Source organism: Taudactylus pleione, unplaced genomic scaffold, assembly GCF_031769625.1.
Source record: "Taudactylus pleione unplaced genomic scaffold, aTauple2 ptg000012l, whole genome shotgun sequence".
Classification (NCBI taxonomy): domain Eukaryota; kingdom Metazoa; phylum Chordata; class Amphibia; order Anura; family Myobatrachidae; genus Taudactylus; species Taudactylus pleione.
The window spans coordinates 133,106-158,329 of NW_028284415.1; positions in this window are offsets into that span (position 1 = coordinate 133,106).

A 25,224-nucleotide genomic window follows, 5' to 3' on the forward strand; every position below is an offset into this window, starting at 1 on the left:
TAGGTGACAATGGTGCAGCTTTGAGCCGGTAGTAGAAGTTGGTGAACTGATGGTGCATCTTAGGTGCTAATTTGGAAGCCAATGGAGTGGCTTGGGAGCTGGTGGCAGTACGGGAACTGCTGGAGTGGCTGGGAAGCCGATGGAATGTCTTCGGAGCTGGTGGAAGCACGGGAACTGCTGGAGCAGCTGGGAAGCCAATGGAATGGCTTGGGAGCTGGTAACCAGTGACAAGATAATTCTGCTGGAGATACAGGAAACAATATCATGAGAGGATACAAATATGGCGACCATGCTGCAGAGCCAAGAGAACCAAAAAGAACTATATATTCGATGAGGCAGCAAAGGGCCAGCATGCAGAAATAGGTTAGGAAAGCTATCAAGCCGTTCTGTGGAAAACATGTGATGTCTGGCGGCATCCAGATAGCCTAGCAACCAATGGAACTAGAACAACAACTCCAGAAGGAGGTAAATTGCTAGAAGTTGTGACTGCAACTTGTAACAGTACCCTCTCCCGACGCAGGATTAAAGAACCCCCAGAACCTGGTATATCATGAAAATCCCGGAAGAAAAGTCTCCTCAGCCTAGGAGCATGTAAGGCAGTCTCAGGGACCCAGGAGCGTTCCTCCGGAACATAGCCCTTCGAATGAACCAAGAAGTGTAAATGACCCCTGGAAATCTTAGAGGCCAAGATTTTCTCAACAATACATTCACGTTGACCATGGATTACAATCGAAGCAGGTCTGGATGGAACTTTGGGCTTGAATTTGACAGAACTGAAGACCGGTTTGAATAAGGATCAGTGGAAGGTGTTGATGCGGAGAGACTTAGGTAATTGAAGTTTCAAAGCTACCGGATTCACCTGAGCAATGATGCAAAACGGTCCAATAAACCTAGGGCCTAATTTCTGAGTAGGTTGGAGAAGCTTAATGTGTTTCGCAGAGAGCCACACCAAATCGCCCTTCTTTTTTTTTTTCTTAATTTTATTTATTTGTGGAAGCAAAAGCACCATACATAAAATTCGTCACATCATCATTACCAATCATATTCGTAACAATTATCATACAGAAAAATATTAATACAATAAATTTTTCTATCACGGCTTATAGCTAAGAAAAAAAAGAAATCAATATTACTATAATCATATTGATTTCAAAATGTTATCAGAATTATAAACACTTGTTCAACAATGAAATAAAATATATTTCACAAATAAAATATTGTCTGACGCTCACCCATTAGGCAACATTATAGGAGGGTCTCCCGAAAGAACCGAGTCTCATACCACTGATTCAATCGCATACTATAATGGATCTGGGATTGTGATGAGACTCTCCCATGTATCGAAAAAAGAGGCAGCTTTCTTTTCTTTATCGAACAGGGGGCCTGATTCAGACCCACAGCTATGTGAGCGGCCAGGAGGCCGCTCCAAAAAGGAGAAGGGACGGCCCTGATTCAGAGCGAGCGCTCTGTCAGAGCGTCCGGCTCTGAATCAGGGCCAGGGTTTCCACCCAATCCATCCGAAAAATACATTTCAACTTTTCCTTATATAAAGGAAAATTAATCGGGGTTGGGTGTATCCATTCTTGCAATATGGCCTTCTTTGCGGCTGCACTTATTGTGAGTAATAATTTCTTACTACCCTGAGTTAGTCTTTGTCCCCTTGGAAATATGCCCATTCAGGGGTAAAAGGCACGTAATTGACTAAACGAGTCTCAGCATCCTGTTTTACTCGTCTCCAAAAACCCTGGACAACTGGACATTCCCAAAGGCAGTGATAGAGGTCCGCCTCCTCACCCGCACATCTAGGGCATATGTGAGAATCTGACAGACCCATTCTATATCGCCTGTGAGGGGACAAACAGGTCCTATGATACACATTCAAAAAGAGTTCATTATATGTACTGGCAGTCAGTAATGATCGTGATCTCGTCAATCCACGTATTAAGTCTGTAATAGTGAGTGATGGGAATTGCGTTAGCCATTGGTGCATTCCCTGACTGACTGAGTTGTGATCTAAATCTTCACTGATAAGTTTATAGTAGATAGATATGGCCTTATGAATAGGTGTTGAACTTAAAAGACAATGGTCTAGCGGGTTTTGCCAATGAGCCATGGAAAACGTCCTTATCACGGAGGCAATATAATGCTATGCTTGGAAATAAGCCAAAGGATAAGCCCGCAGGGTCTCAAATTTGTCGGTTGCCTCGTGGAATGTCAGGGATCGTCTCAATTCTGAACACAATAGATGATTTATAGTGTGAACACCCCCCACTCTCCATATTGTAAAAGGGTAAGCTGCCTCACCCTCTTGAAACTCTAGATTGTGCAACAATGGGAGGTGGATTGATTTATAAGCATTTATTTTGAGCTTATTTCGTAGTATATGCCAAAGGTGTCTAGTAGTCTTTAATAAAGGGTTATCACGAACCTCTGATGGAACCTCCTGGTCGTGAATATGTAAAAATTATTTTAAGGACATTGTGGGAAAGAATTGTGATTCAAGGGTTGTGTTGGCGTAGATCTCCTGATTGTTTAGCCAATCAGCCAAAAACCTCAACAAAGAAGAATGATTGTATACCAGAATATTGAGAAAGTTTATTCCACCATTAGATTTGGGTTGACATCATTTTCGGAGACTAATACGGGCCCTACCACCCTGCCATCAGGGCCAGATTAACAATGGGGCGGATGGAGCTCCAGCTCCAGGCCTCCACATAAAAATAGGCCCATTGTCATGAAAACATGATGTTGACTGGCCATCTGCTCTCCACACGGTCAGCCATAAATCATAAGTAGTAAAATTGTATTTCTATTTACCTCACAAAATGAAGCATTTGTTTTTCTTTTACATATATAGGGAAACATTGGGGCTGAGAGTATAGGGGGGTACACACCCACATGGCACTGGCCACACCCTCACAGCACTGGTCACACCGCCTCTGCTTCTCATAATAGGCCCATGGTCATTTTCAGCTCCAGGCCCATGTGACCCTCAATCCGGCCCTGCCTGCCATATGAATGACCTGAAGAGCTTGTTAATTAATTGAATATCTTTTGTGTTAAGCAGAATGGGTAATGTGTGTAGCATATATAAAAGCAGAGGGAAGGTCATCATTTTGATGAGAGCAGCTCTTCCTAAGTATGAGAGGGTCAGATGTCCCCAACCCCTGAGCTCCTCAGTAATACTCTGAATCAGCCGTGACACATTTTTATCCTATAGTTGAGCAGGGTTTTTAGGCAAAATAATTCCCAGATAATTTAAATGTGAGGAGGCCCAGGAGAAGGAAAAAGCCGAGCCCCACGAGGGAGTAGAAATGGTGGACTGAAGAAACATTGTGCGTGTCTTATCCTCGTTTATTCCCAAACCAGAGACGTCGCCAAACTGCTCAAACTTGCGCATAATCAAAGGCAGAGTGTGTTGAGGGTCTGTGATGTATAGAAGAATATCATCCGCATATACCGTCAATTTAACGCTACGTGTACCAACCCGGACTCCTCGGAATTCAGACCACTGCTGTAGAATGCGAAGGAGAGGATCTATGGCAAGGTTGAAGAGAAGGGGGAAAGAGGGCATCCCTGGCATGTTCCTCGTCCCAGTTCCATAGAAGTACCATGTAACCCGTTAATCAGCAATGACGTAGAGGGGGAGTGATAGAAAAAACTTAATAATTTAATGAAATATGGAGCAAATCCCCTACGGGTCAAAATTTCAAATAAATGCGGCCAGAGAATCGTATCGAACGCCTTGTGTGTGTCAAGACTAAGGACCATATTCTGAACTTGAGAGTCTCCACTAGAAGCGATTATAGCAGCCAATGCGGTGCGAATACCCTTAACCGAGTGCCTACCGGACACAAACCCTAATTGATGGTCAGTTAAAAGTGACGGTAAAATTTGTTGCAGGTGCGTAATCATAATTTTGGCGAGAAGTTTAAAGTCCCAATTCAGTAGCTTTATGGGGCGATATGAACTAAGTAAAATAGGATCTTTCTCTGGCTTGGGTAGAAGGATTGTGTGTGAGGAGTTAAAATAGGGAAGTGAAGGAGATTGGCGATGGATATGTCGAAATAGGTCTAAAAGAAGTGGAGAAATGTCCTCTTGAAGGATTTTATAATAGTCGCCAGAGTAACCATTTGGTCTGGGTGCTTTATGAGCAGGCAAGGCTTTTATAGTATCTCGAAGTTCCTGATCGGTAATATCTGAGTCTAGAATATCACATTGGTCTTGCATAAGTGTAGGAAGACGGGCTTCATCCAGTAGTAGCCTTTGTCGTTCCACGTCGACTGGCTGGGGGTAATATAGGGTGGTGTAATAATTAGTAAAAAAAAAAGTGACAAGATATCTTTTTAGTGAGTAATTGTAGATCTAGTGGTAGGGTGAAGTACTGCTTTGATGTGATTCCTAGGTTTCCGGGATTTGGCTATATTTGCTAAAAGACAACCTGTCTTATTGCCCCAACGGTAATATTTATGTTTAGAGACTTCTAAACTATGTTTCGCCTGTGAAAGAAGGAAGTCCTTTAATAATTGGCGGGCTAATTTGTATTGTTGCAGTTTATCAGTTGATGGGTCTATTGTATAGGCCGTAAAGGTTTGGGTAACCGCGGCACGTAATGAGGAGCAGGTGGCTGACACTTTGCATTTACGCTTCGCCATATAATTAATTATATGGCCTCGTAATACTACCTTTGAGGTTTCCCACATAAGACCAGGATTGTCCCAGTGTTCTAGATTATCGTCGACAAAGTCCGACCATTTTGACTTAAGGAAGGATCGAAAATCAACTGAGGAAGCCAGGTGCGTGGGAAATCGCCATATATTGTTACGATAAGGGTCTGAGGGGAATGTAATTATCATAGTGAGAGGCGCGTGGTCGGAGATAGTGATATCATGCATTCGAATGCTATGGAGACGGGACATTAAAATATCAGATTATAAAAGATAGTCTATGCGCGACAAAGATCCATGTGCTGCCGAGAGATGTGTGTAGGAACGGTCAGTCAGATTTAGGCCCTCATTCAGAGCCGCTCGTTAGCAGCAGTACGCTCATTGCGTTCCAATGTTGAGAAACCGAGCATGCGTCGGTGTAACACTGCGCATGTGCGTACGGCAGTTTGCGAGCTTTTTTTCACTCGTTCGACAAATTGCGAGCAGGAAGTGATATGTGAACTGTGATTGACAGAACAGGCCGTTTTTGGGCGTTGACGGGGGTGGAGATGGGAAAACGCAGGCGTGGCGAGGCGTTTTTGGGGCGTACATAAATTAGCTCATGCGAACGTCAAATGTGTTCGTACCAAGTCATACGTCACTGGCTGATCCTCTTTCCGTTCAAACTCCTCGCACAGCTTGGGGTCTGGATTCCTCGACCACAATGGCGATGGCCTTGTCCTCTGGTCCGGGCCTCCTCGATGTATCACGGCTTGTCAGAAAAACAATCAACTTTGGATTGAAAACCAGCTTGTAATGGGGTTTTTTTTATTTTCTTTGGGATAGCACAAAACGCAGCTGAAAATCTCAGCTGCTAATTTCAGGATTACACAAGCAATTAGCGTTTTTTTGAAGGAATGTTTTTTCCAATTTTGTTATTGTTTTGTTATATTGTAACAATATTGTCATCATGTTTGTGTGTATTGTAACCTTTTGCAGTGGGCTGTAGTTTTTGGGTTTTTTTGAAACAAAGTGTCCCTTAAAGAAACATTTTTTTTTAACCTTTTTTTTTTTTTTTTTTTAAAGCTAAGATTTTGTTTTTTCCTTGTGGTACAGGATTAACTAGAAACCATTTTTCAAATAATGTCACAATACAGTTGAGAACAATTTTTTTATTTTATTGTCAACACACATTTTTGTACAAATCATGTGCATTTTGCCGTAAAAGTTTGGGGTCATTGTTACCCACTAATATTTGGTACATTTGTGTTTTACAAATAATACATTTGTGACCAAAAAAACAACAACAAAAAAAAAATCACAAGAAAGGAGAGGGAAGTTTTGGCCCATAAGGAATATGGGGCAAGCACAGAAGGAGTGTGGGAAAAGTAGCCAGTGCTGTCATCGTTTCTTTCCCCGTTTGGCTGGGGTAGGGTGGGCGCCAGACCGGGTCCGGGATGTCCTCTGGCTGGCCTGTCCAGAGGCAGATGTTGTGGCCTCTGGACTAGGCACAGGGCTAGGCACATTTGGAGGAATGGCTGTTGTTGTGCCAGAGGTGGAGGATCCAGATGTTCCGGCAGGAAGGGAGGTCGGCTCCACCATGTGCTGGCGAATGAGCTGCTCCAGGGCATTGGCGATTCGGATGTTGGCCCTGGTATTTTCAGCCAGGGCCTGACCAATGGTAACGTTGGCCACAGCATTTTGCTCCAGAGCCTCAGCCACCCATAGCAGACTGGCGTCCATCCTCTGCAGAATCTCCGTATGGGAATCCGATTTAAAATTGAGTTCTGTGAGGAGTGCCACTGCCTGCGAGGGGGATTGCCCAGGACTGGCTTCTGCAGGGTCCTCAGCCGGATGTACTGGTTCCTCCCCTGCAGAGCCAGCAGAAATTCTGCGGCCAAGGCTCCCCTCTGGAGCAGACTCATCCGCCTGTGTCTCTGTGAGAAAAAAGAGAAAAGAGGAACATTACAATCTACATATTGTCACAATAACATTTCAGAGTTGGTTACATCACAACATTTACCTGGGACAACATGAGGAGCCGCAAAGTCTGGCATGTCCGTATCCATGTTGGACACGCCAAACACCTCCTCTACCTGCACACACCCCTGTGCCAGCTCTTCCAAATCATTCAACTCCAATGACACAGGGGTGGGACCCCCACCTGTCCCCCTTGCATGCCTAGCCCTGTCAGCCATTTTTTGCTTCAGGCGATATTTGAAGTCTTGCCATCTGTGGGTGAAAAAGTAGGCATTATTCCTGCATTATTTGACCCTTTTTATTTGTGTTGGTCAAGTTTTTACTTACCGCCGTTTGACATCCCGGGCTAAACGGACATAATCACCCACCCTATTGACAGCACTGGCTATCTCCTCCCACATTCTCCACTTCTGGCTTACTCCCATATTCCTGTCTGCCTGTGGCAGGATGTCGACACACTTCTGAACCAAAACCTTTTTCCCAGCTTTTGGCGGAATACTGGGCCCAGCAGCCTCTTCCATGTCATCCTCAACACCTATTTACATTAAATTATTGTTAAGTTTGATGTCAATCTTTCACTATATTCTGCTTCAAAATAAGCCTTGATTTGAAATTTGTGAAATACTTACCAGCCGCCTCTTGGCCATTTTTTTGCTGGTCTGTAGCCATTTTTCGAGCCAAAACAAGAACTACACCAGACCGTTTGTTTTTTGTCGTGACGTATTTATACATGTGTCCTTATTCTTCGGCCGCATCATTGATTGTGCGTTCCTATGATCCGTCCTTAATTTGAGCGGGAAAAGAAACACTATTTATGGCTTTTGGCGACTCGAGTCGAGGTGGCGGGTGTTGTTTGTTGGAGGTTACGTTGGTCGGAGTGGATTGTTGGCGGGAGTTGTATTTGGCGGTGTTTTGGAATTTGTTAGAGGCGGTTTTTTTGGGTATAACTTTACGTTCGCATTTTTTGTTGTGGTTATTTTAGTTGTGGTGTATTTTTTGGGTAAGTTTTTTCCCGTCATCCTTTTGTAAAATATGGCTCTCCTTTTTGTTTGGTTTTGGTCCCAAAATTTTATTTTTATTTTTTTTGCATTTTGAAGGTTTATTTTGGCTCTGCCCCAACGACCTTTTTGTTCTGTGACTTCTATATCGTGTATTGGTAAGTTTGGCTCTTCACTTGTTTGTTAAATGTTCTGGGCTTTTTTTTGGCTTCTTTTGGGGTCATTACTGATTTCTTCTGTGTTTTTGGGGTTCAAAATTTGGAGAACTATTTAGCGCACTTTTGTAGGCTTGATTTCTCTTGTTAAATTGCGAACTATTTAGCGCACTTTTGTAGGCTTGATTTCGCTTGTTAAATTGTGAACTATTTAGCGCACTTTTGTAGGCTTGATTTCTCTTGTTAAATTGCGAACTATTTAGCGCACTTTTGTAGGCTTGATTTCTCTTGTTAAATTGCGAACTATTGAGCGCACTTTTGTAGGCTTGATTTCTCTTGTTAAATTGCGAACTATTTAGCGTTCACAATCTGGGTTGTTTTTTGGGGGCCAAATTGTGGAAGGCGTCGCAATGTCGGTTTGCTCTTTGTAGAAATGTGTGTTTAGCCCCTTTATTTTTGTGCCTTTTCAAAAATCAAGCTTACAAAATGGACACCCCAAATTCTGTCCTTTTTATGGTCTGTTGAATTGTAGGTTTTGGAAATCATGACAATACCCCGGCATGTAAGCATCTTTGGATTGTATCGTAAAGATAAGTATTTTTAAGTTTTTTTGGGGGGCAACATACCTTAACTTCAATTCTTACCATTTCAGGTTGATGTTGGTCGTATCATTGTGGCCATGCTACCGGAAGTCGACCAACCTCAATCTCGTCCCAGGCGTAGGCATCGTAGGCGTGCAAGGCCCCAGATATATAGAACACGTGTCACCCTTATTGGAATGCCCAATGATGAGGTGTTAAGGCGATACCGTCTTCCGCACCAAATCATCATAGACACTCTCTCATTAATAGAGAGTGATCTGGAGCGGCAAATTGACAGTCCTACAGCAATACCACCACTTATGCAATTTATGGCGGTGTTACATTTCTGTGCCTCAGGATCCTTTCAAACCACGGTGGCAATAGTTGCCGGAATCTCCCAATCCTCATGTTCAAGGATCCTGAGGGCAGTGATGGAGGCCCTTTTCAAGCACCTCCATCATTTTATTAAAATGCCTTTGGATATGGGTTCCCTTAGTGTGGCCAAGGCCAATTTTTACCAAATAGCTGGCTTCCCACACATCATAGGGGTTGTGGATGGTACCCACATACCACTTCAGCCTCCAGCAAGGCTGGAGGCCATTTTTAGGAGCCGAAAACACTATCACTCACTGAATGTAATGGTGGTATGTGATGCCTCCCTCCAGATCCTGTCCCTGAATGCAAGATTACCCGGGAGTGCACATGACTCATTCGTCATCCGTCAATCAGGGATTTGGCATAAATTAAACAACCTACAAGCTGGTGATGCGTGGCTTCTGGGTAAGTAGAGACCTTTAGTAGATCCCAATGCAAAGCTTGATCCACAGTGATCCTGATGTTGTCACTTTTTTTTCACAGGAGACAGTGGCTACCCTTGCACGCCCTGGCTGCTCACTCCTTATTTGGCTCCCACACCAGGCCCACAAAGTGAGTTTAATTCCGCACTTACAGCCACCAGGCAAGTGGTGGAGTGCTGTATCGGCCTTTTAAAAGGCCGATTCAGATGCCTCCACCGCTCTGGTGGCGAGCTCATGTATTTGCCGGATATGGTTTCGAAAATTGTGGTCCTGTGTGGGATATTTCACAACATCGCCATAAGGAGTGGTGTCCCAATGCAGCCAGAGGATGTCTTGTCTGAGGATGGCCCCCCCGAGGTTGGTCGGAGGTCAGTATGTGGGGGGGCCATACGCGATGATGTGGTGGCCAGATTCTTTAGGTAATTATTGACACAAAATAAGTTATTTGACACAATGTCAAAAGGTTATTATTGTGAAATCAAATTAATCGGTTTTTATTTTCCCTTTTTTTTTTTTTATATTTTGGAATGAAACGATGACTACTTCCTGCTCCCAACAAATGACTTCATGTGGCCACATTGGATATATCTTCTGGACCCAATTTGGAAACGCCACATTTGTGGAATCATGTTGGCATGCTCATTCGTCAAACAGTTCTTGATTGTTTATTGTTTTTTTATTATGGTGTAGGCTGGATTTTTGAGTTTGTTATCACTGTGTGTATTGATTGTGACCCAACACTTTGTGTTTATTTGTAATAAATTTTTGGTTATTTAAAAAACATAATTTCTTTTCGACATTACAATCAAGTGTAAGCAGGTTCACCCAAGGAAAATTTGCTTAATGGCTAATCCTGTAATGTGTCAATGTGCTCATTATTTTACTATGCTTTGTGGGTTAAAACCAACACCAAAAGGTATTATGTAGAATCAGTATGTTTTAGAATCTCGGCCTAAGCAGGTTTACAACAAAATTTACAAATACCAAAAAAAATGATGGTAACTCTCCAAACCTATTGTTAGTGTTAGGTGTTTCATGTGCCTGCTTAAAAAAATCAGCTTTACACAATCTTAGTTACATTAGTCGAAAATACTTGCTGCAATAGTCTACTTATGTAAGTTTAAACAATCTAAGATTTTCAGACAAGGAATGAGACTGTATTCAAAATTTAAATGTTTATTTTTGAAAAATATTTCTTAAAAAAAAAAAAAAAAAATTAGTGGCGCAGGATCCCTGACATTCTATCCAGGACCACCAGCAGGCCGATCACATGCCCCCTCAACATTTGAACACACCCGGCTAGCTCCGCCAAACGCCTCTGGTCCTCTGTGGGTTATAAAATTGTGGGGCTTACTAAAATGAATCCATAATTTATGAATCTAAAAAACTTCTACAGCAAAATCGACTTAGCAAAAAGTGACAATTGTGTTACAAAATCCCAAAAAACACCAATTCATTTTACAAAACAAAAACTTAAAAAAAAAAACCCCCAAACCCCCCCCCCCCAAAAAAAAAGGATAAAAGGGAAACATACCGTTGAGAATGACGGCTGGACCAGGAACCACACCATCGTCCTCCTTGGAGGTGGGCAAATTTCCTAAGGAGGTCGGCGGGGTGATTACAGACTCTGGAGATGGGGTGGTCAAGAGAGGGGTGGGTTGAGGGGAGGGGGAATTTGGATGGAGGGGAAATCTCCAAGAGGGAGGGGCGACAGGGTCTGGGCAGGCTGGGGTGGAGGGGGAATTTTGGGGAGATGAGGTTTGGCTCGGGGTTGGGGAGAGGGGACGAGGGTGACGTCTGCGCAGGCGATGACGCCATAGTCTTCGCTCGGCCCCTAAATGATGGCAAACAAATTGAGGTTAGTTTAGAACATTGGTTAACAAACAAAAAGGAAAACATGCACACGCAGATATGTGTGAAAAAAAGAAACAGGCCAAACAAGAAAACATGCACACGCAGATATGTGTGCAAAAAAGAAACAGGCCAAACAAGAAAACATGCACATGCAGATATGTGTGAAAAAAAGAAACAGGCCAAACAAGAAAACATGCACACGCAGATATGTGTGAAAAAAAGAAACAGGCCAAACAAGAAAACATGCACACGCAGATATGTGTGCAAAAAAGAAACAGGCCAAACAAGAAAACATGCACACGCAGATATGTGTGAAAAAAAGAAACAGGCCAAGCCAGAAAACATGCACACGCAGATAGGGCCGCAAATATAAACATGAAAACCAAACAAAACATAACTTACTTTCCGCTATACGCTGGCGAAAACATGCCAGCAAGCGGGGCGTCCACCGTTGAAGGTCGGACCACCTGCACTCCAGCTGGCCGATCTGTCGGTGTGAGCCGAAGGAACGCAGGCTGCCGCGAACCTCCGCATAGGCGGCACGCTTCTCCCGATTGCTGATGGGGGGAGGCTGGCTGGTGATACGCCGGTCCATCACCTCTGTCAGAACAATAAGCTCCCGCTTGGTGAATGCAGAGGCTCTCATGATGGCAATGGTGTATTTTTAATAAAACAGTTTTAATAAAGACCCGAAAATAATTTTGATTGGCTAATGTAGTTGGGAAATTAACAGGAACCATTCTATTGGTTAGTGTATGAGTCATGTGTTCTACAGGCCAAAAAATCTAATGTGAGTTATGATAGGCTTGATGCAGTGACATGCGTAAACTAATTTAAATAAATAAATGAAACCAGTAAAATATGCGTGGGTAAAAACACGGAAAACAATTTGATAATTGGATCAAACATGTATTTTGGTTAAAGAAAACCATTGTTTAAACCGTACATATTCTGAGGGTAAACAAAAACACGGACAAGAGTAAAGTTTATTGAAAAACAAAAAAAAAGTTTGGAAAACATGTGAAGAGCAATTAAGCTAATTGATATATTGTTTGGCATGATACGATTGAAGTAGGTAGGCTGAATGAACGAGCAGGTAATCGAAATCTGACAGGCCCACTTCCGGTTTGTACTTGTGCGCGCGTTCCCTGCAAGCCACATTGGGGATGTACGCTCGCTATTTGGCTCGCTCGTTAGCTAGAGGAGGGGTCGGGAGACTTTGGGGAGGAAGTTTAGCTGCGTACGAAATTACGAGCGAGCGCTTAAATTAACATATTTCGGCACGTACGCCGAACGTACGTTCGGCCACTTGCGTCCGGGTCTGACTCAGGGCCTTAGTACCCGCCAGGGATCTGACAGATGTAATGTGGTCAATAAAGATGGGAGTGCCTGCCATATGCTAGAATTTGGTCTGGCTGGTAGGGGAGCTTTGTCAATTTGGGAATCTAACGCTGTGTTGAAGTCTCCCCCTATGATTAAGGGGTAATTATCTCTTTGGTTCAGTAAATTTGGTTAGTTGAGAAAAGAAAGATGAGGAGTCCATGTTTGGGGCATAGATGTTAACTAGTGTGAAACGCGAGTGTAAAATTTCCACATCAAGGACAATAAATATACCATGTTTATCCACAATTTGATTTAGAATAGTAAATTGTAGACCCCGTTTGAACAGAATGGCGACCCCCCTAGATTTTGTGTGGAATGAAGCTGCGATGCATGAATCTAGCCAAGGGGCGTGAAGAGTGGCTTCGTCTCCTACGCGCCAATGAGTCTCCTGCAAAAACATAATATCAGGATGTAGCCTTTTGAGATGAGTAGTCACCCGTCTGCGTTTTATAGGCGAGTTTAGACCCCAGACATTCCACGAGACCAAGTTTTTTTTTAGTTTTTTTTTTTATGTAATCTGTTTTTATTGAAAACGAAAACAGCACAGTACATATATGGCCTACAACGGCCTACAGAAACATCAAATAAGTTCAAATAACAATATGAATTCAATGGACAAATATAATCATAAAGCATGAAATAAAAGAGCAAGAAAGAATAAGTCTCAGATCGCTTAGTTTCGAACGTGCTTTCAAATATTACTAACTAAAATAAAATAAAATATAAAAGCAGAAATCAAAATAACTAATAAAATAAGATACATAAAAATTAAGAAAGAAAATAATATATAAAGATAGCAAAATAATGGGGAAAAGTAAAAGAGGATGTCGCCATATCCTAAGAGGCATTTAAGTATTTATTTTGTACTCAGTAGTCTCTTTAAAATTCAGCCAGCAATGCCAAATGTCTGTAAAATCTAGGGGAGATGATTTAGACAATGAGAGGTCTTCCATACACATATACTGATCTATTCTCTGGAACCATCGAGATATGGGAGGACAAGTCGAAGACCTCCAATAACATGGTACAGTAGCCCTCGCAGCATTCACCAGATGACGCAACACGGATTTTTTATATATGGATATTGGAAGGTCAGATAAATTTAGCAACCAAAATTCAGGTTTATCAGATAAAGGAAGACCAGTGATCAATTCCAATAATTGGCGAACTTTCCTCCAGAAGTCAGCTATCACTGGGCATTGCCATCAAATATGGAAAGGAGTGCCCACCGCCTGTTGACAACGCCAGCATAAATCATATAAATTTGGAAACATCCGGTGGATGTGAACAGGGCACCTATACCACCTAGCCAAAATCTTATATTGGGTTTCTAGAACTTGGAGTGAAGAGGAACTAGCAAAAGTAAAATCAAATATTTGTGACCACTGATACTATGCCAAGCAGAGACATAAGAAGGTAAAGATGGGTTAGAGCACTCAAGACATATTTGATATATGGAAGAAATAAGGTGTCTTGGTGGGTCTACTGCCATACATAAAACTTCAAACTTAGTTGGAGTCCAGCGAGGATCACTAGCCTTAAGAGAATTAACATAGTGTCTTAATTGGAGATATACCCAAAATGAACGAGGTGGGAGATTATATATTTGCTATAGATCTGTAAAACCAGATAAATTAGATGCCATAAGACCTGGGGGAAAATCCGGGTTATCTACCAGCGGAGTAGACAATGAAGCGCATGGGCTAAACGAGGGGGAGTTTCTAAATTCGTTCCAACAGCGGACAGTGGGACCTAGTGTCGGGTGAGATAAAGACGGACATTTAACAATCCAAGGAAGGACATGGGGTGGTTTACCTTCTGTGTGACCTACTACACATGTCCATTGTTTGATTGCAGATAGACGAGACATTTCAACAATCCTAGACAAGTGGACTGCATAGTAATAAGTAAGGAAGTGGGGTAATTGCAAACCACCTTTCAAACAACTTTGCGTTAATACAGCCTGTGATAGTCTGGATCTTCCTGAGCCCAAACAAAATGATCCACTAAGCTTTGTAATTCGCTAAAAAAGGAGACTGGTATGGTAATAGGCAACACTTGCATCAGATATAAGACCTTAGGTATAATAGACATCTTAACCGTATTCATTTTACCCAACCAGGATAGCTTCAGTAGAGACCATCTCTGAAAATCTGTCTTAAATTGTTGAATAAGAGGGGGAAAATTTAGTTGGTACAAATTATTATTTGAAGGGGATAGAAGAACACCCAAATATTTAAGACTAGAAGAAGTCCAAACAAAGGGAAAAGCACCTCTAAGACTTGTCAAAGTGCTGTCAGGGGCTGATACAGTCATGGCAACAGATTTGGAATAATTGATTTTAAAATTAGAGATCCTACTGAATCTATCAAACTCATGCATGAGGGCAGGGAGAGAGGTCACCGGCAAAGAGATGGTAGCAAGGAGATCATCAGCAAATAGTGCCAATTTGTACTCATGGTCTCCAATCTGCACACCTTTAATATCCCCGTTACACCGGGAAGCCCTCGCCAATGCCTCCATGCAAAGTACAAATATAAGAGGAGACAGTGGGCATCCTTGATGTGTACCATTATTGATCGGGAAAGGCTCTGAAGGGCCCCGTTGACCCGTACTCTGGCCGTGGGAAATTTATAAAGGGCTAAAATACGATGAAGACAGTGAGAGCCTAACCCCATATATCGAAGAAGGCCTTCCATGAACTGCCAATCAATCCTGTCGAAGGCCTTCTCTGCATCTGTTGAGAGAAGGATAACAGGGGACTGATTCAGAGACGGACGCAAGTGGACGTTCGCTCGTTCGGCGTACGAGCGAGAAAATGTAAATTCAAGCTCTCGCTCGTAAGTTCGCTCGTAGCTAATCTTCCGCCCAAAGTCTCACAAGCCCTCCTCTAGCTAACGAACGATCAAAATAGCGACCGTCCAAATCCTATTTTGGTTGCAGGGAACGCTCGCCCAAGTCCAAACCGGAAGTGGGCCTGTCATTTATCGTTTGCTTGCTATTTCATTTTGGCCACATACTGGAATCGATTCCTAGCAATCAGTATATTAATTAGCTTAATTGTTATTCACATCTTTGCAATCCGTTTTTTCTTACAATGTCAATAAACTTTATTATTGTTCGTGTGTGTCATTCCTTCCGCAGAATACGTTTGTTTGTACCAAGGGGTTTGTTGTTCAAAATTCAAAGTTGCTTTGAATGCTACTATTGTTTTGCGTAAGTTGATATGCAGATTTTGCATCTTTATTAATAATATTTAAATTAGCTAACGCATGTCACTGCCTCAAGCCTATAATAATTCACATTATATTTGTGAGGGTGTAGGTCACATGTCTCATACAATAACCAATCCAATGCGTTCTGTTATAATTCAAAGTACATTAGCCAATCATATTTTTTCTGGGCCCTTTATTAAAACTATTTTTTTCCAAAAAAATCATTGCCATCATGAGAGCCGCAGCCTTTACAAGATGAGAACTCCTGGTCCTCACAGATGTGATGGACCGGAGGATCACAGTTCTTCCGGCCCCCATCACAAACCAACGCAAGCGGCTCGCCTATGCGGAGGTGATGCGCCGCCTGCGATCTTTGGGCTACCGCCGCAGTATCGGGCAGCTGGAAAGGCGGTGGTCTGATCTCCACCGCAGGTCCCCCCACCTTTTGGCGAATTTGCGTGGGGAAATTCGCGACCGTAAGTTTTATTTGTTTTGGTTTTTAAATGTAAACCTCCCTCCGTGTGCATGTTTTCCATCTATCCCTGTTTGTTTATTTTGTACATCCCTCCGTGTGCATGTTTTCCATCTATCCCTGTTTGTTTATTTTGTACATTCCTGCGTGTGCATGTTTTCCATCTAGCCCTGTTTGTTTATTTTGGACATCCCTGCGTGTGCATGTTTTCCATCTATCCCTGTTTTATTTGGGGGAACATCCCTGCGTGTGCATGTTTTCCATCTATCCCTGTGTTTTTTAGGGGAACATACCTGCGTGGGCATGTTTTTTTTTTTTTGCTATTAAAATTTTGGTCTGTGTCAATTGCTAAAAAAACACAAATTTAAAAAAAACAAACAGTTTTTATCCATCATTTAGGGGCTGAGCGCAGACTACGATGGCGATTCAGACCACGTCACCGCCCTCGTCCCCTATCCCCCACTCCCACCCAATCCTCCTCTCCCCAACCTTCACCAAATTCCCCCTCCACCCCAGACCACCCAGTGCCTGAGGCCCATCCCTGTCCTATTATTCCCATCCCTCCCAATTCACCCTCCCCTCCCCCCCTCTTTTCATCACCCTCCCCTTCCCACCCTCTCTTTTCATCACCCTCCCCTCCCCCCCTCTCTTTTCCTTCCCCTCCACCCAGAGTCAAATCTCCCCTCCTCAATCGGACCACCACTGGCCCACCTCTGAGGAGGATGATGTGGTGCCTACAGGACCCGGCATCAATCTGACCGGTATGTTTGACTTTTTAACTAAGTGTTTTTTTTGGCTTTTTGGTTGATGTTGTCCTTTTGCCTGTGCATTTCCAATTTGTTAAGTTTTTGGAATGTTTTGGATATATATTTTGGCAAAACAATGTCTAGGATGTTTTCCCCTTACACATATCACACATGTCCAAACACTCATACTTGTGTCTATCTATTTTACGGTACTAACAAATGTCTTGTTTTTGCCTACTTTGGCTTTTTAATTTTTGTTTTTTTATGTCTAATTTTTAAAGTTAGTATTTAAATAATCTTTGTGTTTGCCATTCCTTTTTTGGGGGGGACAAATTTAGATGTTTGTTGAAACTATAGTCTGATTTGTAAGTTGTTTGGTAACATATAAATTAAGGTGTCAGTTTAGTAATCCTTTTTTTTTTTTAAAAACCACAGAGGACCAGAGGCGTTTGCAAACAATGCTTGAGGGTTTACAAACCTTGAGGGCCCATCTCGTCGGGATGCTGGTGGTCGTTGATCACATGGTGGCGGTCCTGCGGCACGAATTTGTTTGTTTTTTGGAACCCCCTTAAAATGTTGGGAACAATAAAATATATTTTGTTTTATTAAAGTCTCATTCCTTGTCTGTAAATATTAGATTCTTTAACCTTACATAAGTCGACTATTGGAGCCTGTTTTTTTAAGTAATGTAAATGTGTTTGTCGAAAGGTCAAGTAAGTATGTAAGCTGGAACATTAAACACCTAACAATACCAATAGGTTTGTCGAATTACCAGATTTTTTTTTTTTTTTGGGGTGGGTAATGTAAATTTTCTCTAAAACCTGCTTAGCCCTAGATTAGAAAACATCCTGATTCACCATAATACCTTTGGTGTTTGTTTTTAGCCACAAAGCATGGTAAAATAATTTACAATTTAACACATTACAGGATTAGCCATTAAGCAAGTTTGCCTTTTTTGGACCAGGTTACACGTGTTTGTAATTTACCAAGGAAAAGTCTTTAAAAGGTTATCCAAAAATTTAATCCACACACAAAAAATAAACAAAGTGAATTTTGTCAAGCAATTAACACAGTGAAAACACAATCCAAAACACAACCAACACCAAAAAGAACAAAACAACAACAACAATCAAGAACTGTTTGAAGAAGTAGCAGGCCAACATGAATCCCCAAATGAGGCAAAGAAATAATTGTTCCAGAAGTTAGAGCCAATGTGGACACATGAAGACATTTTTTGGGATCAGGTAGGAGGCATTGTTTGTTCAGGTAATTTAATGGAATAAAAGACACCCAAAAAAAAAATAAAAAAAAAATCCAATTGGTCATTGAAATCTTACATGTCTACATTGTGTAAATTAACTACATTATTAACAGTAATTACCTAAAATATCTGGCCACCACATCATAGTGTATGGCCCCCCCACATACTGACCTCCGACCAACCTCGGGGGGGCCATCCTCAGGCAAGGCATCCTCTGGCTGCATTGGGACACCACTCCTTATGGCAATGTTGTGAAATATCCCACACAGGACCACAATTTTCGAAACCATATCCGGCAAATACATGAGGTCGCCACCAGAGCGGTGGAGGCATCTGAATCGGCCTTTTAAAAGGCCAATACAGCACTCCACCACCTGCCTGGTGGCTGTAAGTGTGGAATTATACTCACTTTGTGGCCTTGGTGTGGGTGCCAAATAAGGAGTGAGCAGCCAGGGCGTGCAAGGGTAACCACTGTCTCCTGTGAAAAAAAAAAAAAACATCAGGACCATTGTGTAACAAGCTTTGCATTGGTTGCCACAGAAGGTGTCAACTTACCCAGAAGCCATGCATCACCAGCTTGTAGGTTGTCTAATTTGTGCCAAATCCCTGATTGCCGGATGACGAAGGAATCATGTGCACTCCCGGGGAATTTGGCATTCAGGGACAGGATCTGGAGGGAGGCATCACATACCACCATTACATTCAGTGAATGAAAGTGTTTTCGGTTCCTAAAAATAGCCTCCAGCCTTGCTGGAGGCTGAAGTGGTATGTAAGTGCCATCCACAACCCCTATGATGTGTGGGAAGCCAGCTATTTGGTAAAAATTGGCCTTCGCCACACTAATGGAACCCATATCCAATGGCATTGTAATAAAATGATGGAGGTGTTTAAAAAGTGTATCCATCACTGCCCTCAGGATCCTTGAAAAGGAGGATTGGGAGATTCCGGCAACTATTCCCACAGTGGTTTGAAAGGATCCTGAGGCACAGAAATGTAACACCGACATTAATTGCGTAAGTGGTGGTATTGCTGTAGGACTGACAATTTGCCATTGAAGATCACTCTCTATTAATGAGAGAGTGTCTAGGATGATTTGTGGAGGAAGACGGTATTGTCTTAAGACCTCATCATCTGGCATTCCAAAAAGGGTGACACGTGTTCTATATATCTGGGGCCTAGCACGCCTACGAGGCCTACGCCTGGGACGAGGTTGAGGTTGGTCGGGTTCTGGAACCAGGGCCAATATAATTCGACCAACATCAACCTGAAATGGTAAGCCAGGTAGTTATTTTTTTAGACAAATGTGTACAGAAAAATCTACTTATCTTTTCTTAGAATTCCAAAGATGCTTACAGGCCTTGGACGGGTCATGTGCTGAACCACCTACATTTAAAAAGTAGAAATTATATTTAAGATTAATTTAATAAACTATGATTGTAAACACATTTCTGGGGTGAAAAATAGAGAAGGGAGGACACATTATTTGCGAAATAGGTGTCGGAAAAAATGTTGAATTGGTGTTTCGGGGTGCAGGCTTAAAAAAATTAGCCTGCACCCCTGGGACTGACATTTAACCCCAAAATGTGTGCCCAAAAGTTTTACAAACCAAAGAGTGACACCCCTCAAAATGTAGGTATATTTTGGCATGAAAACAATAAAAAAGGGACGAAATTATTACACAATATGGAAGTAGGTTCAGGGCTATTCTGCAAGTATGCTTCGAATTATAGCGGCAGGTGCCCAAATGTTGATGTTTACCCCAATTAATTGAGGGACATCAAAATATGCTACTCGCCATTTTTAGTTTCGCCATATTTGATGGGCCCACTTAAAAAATGAGCAAAAATAACCAAAGTGCTCTTCTGCATCACTTCTTCAATGTTGGTAACAAAACACATGCTGTGGCTCTTTTAAACCCCCTCTTTCAAATAAAGGCTAAAACGGGGGTCACCATTGTGTTCAACCATGTTTTTCCAACTTTAGGGCTGCTCTTACCTTTTTAAATTGGACAAACAAGAAACTTGACGCCAATCCCCAATCCATGTTTCCAGTTTGTGTTATTTTTCTAAGCGGGAGGGTGCACCAGACTTAACGCTGATAAATACTCCGATATTAAATGTTAACTTCGACAGTGAAGTTAACATGTCCTACTGGTTTATTTTTCAGCGTTAAGTCTGGTGCACCCTCCCGCTTTTCCCCGTATTCAATTGTAAAATTTCGAAAAGGGAAACTTGGATTTGGGATTGGCGTAAAGTTTCTCGTTTTTCAAATTTAAAATGGTAAGAGCACCCCTAAAGTTGGAAAAACATGGTTGAACACTATGGGTATCCCCGTTTTAGCCTTTATTTGAAAGTGTGGGTTTAAAAGACTAGCAGCATGTGTTTTGTTACCCACATTGAAGAAGTGATGCAGAAGAGCACTTAGGTTATTTTTGAAAATTTTTGAAGAAACTAAAAATGGGGATTACCCTATTTTGATGTCCCTCAATTAATTTGTGTAAACATCAACATTTGGGCACCTGCCGCTATAATTATATTCTAAAAAACACCTGCCGCATACTTGCAGAATAGCCCTGAACCTATTTCCCTATTGTTAAGAAATTGTATTTCAAAAATATTTTTGGATCACCCTTTTTTTAAAATAAATTTAGCCTGTCCATTTTTGCTGAACCAAAAAAAAGAGGGACCCAGTTCTTTTTACACTGACATTCTCAGGGGCGAAGGCTATTTTATAAAAGCCTGCACCCCTAAACCCCAATTCTGCTATTTTTTTGTGCACCTTTTCAATGGAAGCAACTTATCACCGTATTGGATGAAAGACTTGATAAAAATGCGGTGTCTTTGAGATTGAAGAGGGAGTAAAAGTAAAACCTGCGAAAATGATGTCAGAATTCTAAATTAACGCCAAAACTAAGTTAAGGCACCCATATTGAATAGCCATGTTAGTGTTAAGACAAGATTTTACACTACAAAAAAAATATATATATCGCAAAATAGTACGCTCCTTTTACAGTTCAAACAAGACACATTAGTTCGCAAAATAGTACGCTCCTTTTACAGTTCAAACAAGACACATTAGTTCGCAAAATAGTACGCTCCTTTTACAGTTCAAACAAGACACATTAGTTCGCAAAATAGTACGCTCCTTTTACAGTTCAAACAAGACACATTAGTTCGCAAAATAGTACGCTCCTTTTACAGTTCAAACAAGACACATTAGTTCGCAAAATAGTACGCTACTTTTACAGTTCAAACAAGACACATTAGTTCGCAAAATAGTACGCTCCTTTTACAGTTCAAACAAGACACATTAGTTCGCAAAATAGTACGCTCCTTTTACAGTTCAAACAAGACACATTAGTTCGCAAAATAGTATGCTACTTTTATTGGTTACACATGATTGGCCAAAGAAAAAAAACAACATTACTTTGGGAAACAGATGCAAAGATAAACACATCGATTTTGAGAAATAAATAATCAAACACTTTCCAAAAAAAGACAAATTAATAAAAGTACGAAAATGTCACTGGGGCAAGGCCAAATAAACTGTAAAAAAAAATAAAATAAATTAATACACATTTTAAAAACTTAACTACGAATTTTTAAGGGGGGATTTTAAAATACTTACAGAAAAATGCAAAAGCCAAAAAATAGAAACCAAAAACGACCAGAAAAAAAATAAGTAAGCAAAATACCAAAAAATATCACAACCCAAAAATATGCCTTCTACTACCAAACCAGCCAACAAATCACGACAATGCCAAACCTCCAACAATCAACATGCCACCTCGACTGGAGTCACACCAAGCCATAAATAGTCTTTATTTTCCAGCACAAATTAAGGATGGACAATAGGAGCGCACAATCAATGATGCGTCCGAATAAGGAGAATAGGAGCGCACAATCAATGATGCGGACAAATAATGCTGAAGCATGTATAAAAACGTCACTGAAATCCCAAATCGGTCTGCTGTAGTTGAGTCCAAAATGACTACCGAGCAGCAAGGTACTGGCCAAGAGGCGCCAGGTAAGTATGATTGTTTTTCTAATGAAAATGATGGTTTATCAATAATTGAAATAAAAAAAAAAAATATCCCTAAAAATCTCTGTTTTCCAAAAGGTGTGGAGGATGATATGGAAGAGGCTACTGGGCCTAGTAGGCCTACAAAACCTGGGGGGAAAAAAGGCAGCCACAATTCACAAGGAAGGTGATGGAGGTTTTGATACAAATGTGCACTGACACCCTGCCCCAGGCCCCAAGGAATATGGGTGCAAGCCAGAAGTGGAAAATGTGGGACGACATAGCCAGTGCTGTTAATGGGGTGAGTGAGTTGGAACGTGCAACCAGGGATGTTAAACGCCGGTAAGTACAAACTACATTTGATTAAAAAGTGTTTACAGGAAAAAATACTGGAGTAATAATGCCAACTTTTTATACAATAGATGGACCGACTTCAAATATCGTCTGAAACAAAAACTTCCAGATAGGGCTAGGCATGCAAAGGGGACAGGTGGGGGTCCCACCCCTGTGTCACTTGAGCTCACTGATTTGGAGGAGCTGGCACAGGGGTGTGTGCAGGATGAGGAGGTGTTTGGCGTGTCGAACATAGATACCGACATGCCAGACTTTGCGGCTCCTCATGTTGACCCTGGTAAATGTTGGAATGTTACCAACTCTGAAATGTTTCTGGGAACATATCTAGATTCTAATTTGACTCTTTTCTCTATTTTCTCACAGAGACACAGGCGGATGAGTCTGCTCCAGAGGTGAGCGTTGGCCTCATAATTTCTTCTGGCTCTGCAGGGGAGGAAGCAGTAGATCCGGCTGGGGACCCTGTGGAAGACAGTCCAAGGCCTTGCCCCTCGCAGGCAGTAGTCCTCCTCACTGATCTCAATTTCAAAACGGATCAACAGACCGAGATTATGCTGAGAAAGGACGCCAATCTGTTACGGGTGGCGGATGCCCTGGAGGCAAATTCTGCGGCCAACGTGTGAATTGCTAATGCCCTGGAGCAGCTTGTTCGACCACCACATGTTGGAGCCGGCCTCCCTTCCTGCCAGAACATCAGGACCCTCCACCTCTGGCACAACAACAGCCATCCCTCCAAATGTGCCTAGCCCTATGCCTAGTCCAGAGGCCACAACATCTGCCTCTGGACAGGCCAGGCGAAGGACATCCCGGACCCGTACCAGCTCACTCCCCACCCTGCCCAAACGCCCTAAAAGGCGATGACAGCACTGGCTAATTGCCCCACAATCCATTTCTGTGTTTGCCCCATATTCCTTAATGGCCAAAACCTCCCTCTCCTTTCTTGTGAATTGTTTTTAATAATTTTATTGGTTTGTGTATGAAATGCCACTTTGTTTATTTTTGTTGGCAAAAAAATAATTTGTTTTTTTAAATTTTTTACATTATTTCTGTGAGTAAAAATAATTAAAATAAAAATACAAACTGATCAATTCTCTTGTTTATTTCTTTCAAAGCTGATTTAAAGGTAATCCAGACAACAAAATAACAAACAAGACAACGGAAAGAAAAACATTTTTTAAATTCTAAACAATCAAGGGTTTTTTAAAAAAAAAAGAGTTTTAAAAAAACAAAACAAATTACGAAACCAAAAATTGGTTTCTTTGGCCATAAAATATTCGCCTCTCAAAAAAACATGCGTACAATATTGTTGAACTACAAACCCCTACAAAAATAAATAAAACAAACAAAAAAAGTCTGCTAATTGATTGTATTAGGCCGCAATTAGCAGCTGAGTAGTTCACCTGCGTTCGGATTTTAGAAACTAAAATAGGCTATTAACGAAACACGTTACAAGCAGATTAACAATTACAAGATGATTGCTTATGTGGCTGCAAATGATACATCGCCACACCATCGATGAGCCCGGAGAAGGCCCAAGAGACCATCGTCATTGCGGTAGACTATACCAGACCACAAGCTGAGCGAGCAGTCTTACTGAAAATTGGATCAGCCAGTGACGTATGACTTGTTCCGTTCACATTGGCCGCTCGCATCAGATAATTTATGTACGCCCAAAAAACGCCTCGACACGCCTGCGTTTTCCCATGTCCACCCCCGTCACTGCCCCCAAAATGGACAGTTCTGTCAATCACATTTGACATGTCACTTCCTGTTCGCTGTTCGACGAACGACTGAAAAATGATCGCAATCAGCCATACGCACGTGCGCACTGTTACACCGACGCATGCGTGGTTGTACAACATCGGAGCGCTACGAGCGAACGTCCGCTTACGAGCAGCTCTGAATGAGCACCTTAGTACCTTTAACAAAATGGATTATATCAATAATTTTAGAAGTATTGTCCTTAGCCTCTCTTCCTCGAACAAATCCCACTTGGTCTTCGTGTATCAAGCCAGGGAGAAGAGAACTCAACCTATTTGCCAGCATTTTAGCATATAATTTTAAATCATTATTTAATAAAGAAATAGGCCTATAGCTTGCACATTGGGCAGGATCTTTCCCCTCATTAGGGATTATTGAAATATGGGCTTCAAGTGTCTGAGGGGAAAAACCTACCCTATCGGAAACTTCATTACAGGCTTTCAAAAAAAGTGGCAACAGCATAGATCGAAACATCTTATAGTAACTTACAGGAAAACCATCGGGGCCAGGGCTTTTCCCAAGTGGGGTATTTGACAGAGCAAGATCTAGTTCCTCGTAAGTAAAGGGGCGATCGAGAGATGTCAGATCACTCTCATCGAGTTGTGGGAAATCAACCGAGGAGAGGTAATTTCTGATCGCTTCCTGATGCATTAATGAATGGGTAGGTGATTGTTCCTTGCGTAAATTATAAAGTTTCATATAATAATTTTGAAAGGCAGCTGCAATCTGAGGAAAGGTGTGGACAACATTCCCTCCTGAATCCCGAACATTAGAAACATAAGATTTTAGCCTCTGAGTTTTTAGAGCTCTAGCAAGCATTTTGCCAGGCTTGTTTCCCATTGATAAAATTTATGCCTGCATTTCTGTAAATCCAATTTAATTTTATCTTGAAGAAGCTTATTAAGAGCCTGTCTTTCTTCAGTAAGTTCTCTCAATGTAGTTTCATCTAAAGAAGATTTATAGGATGTCTCCAGGGACTTAATACGGGCTAGAAGTTGTTGCCG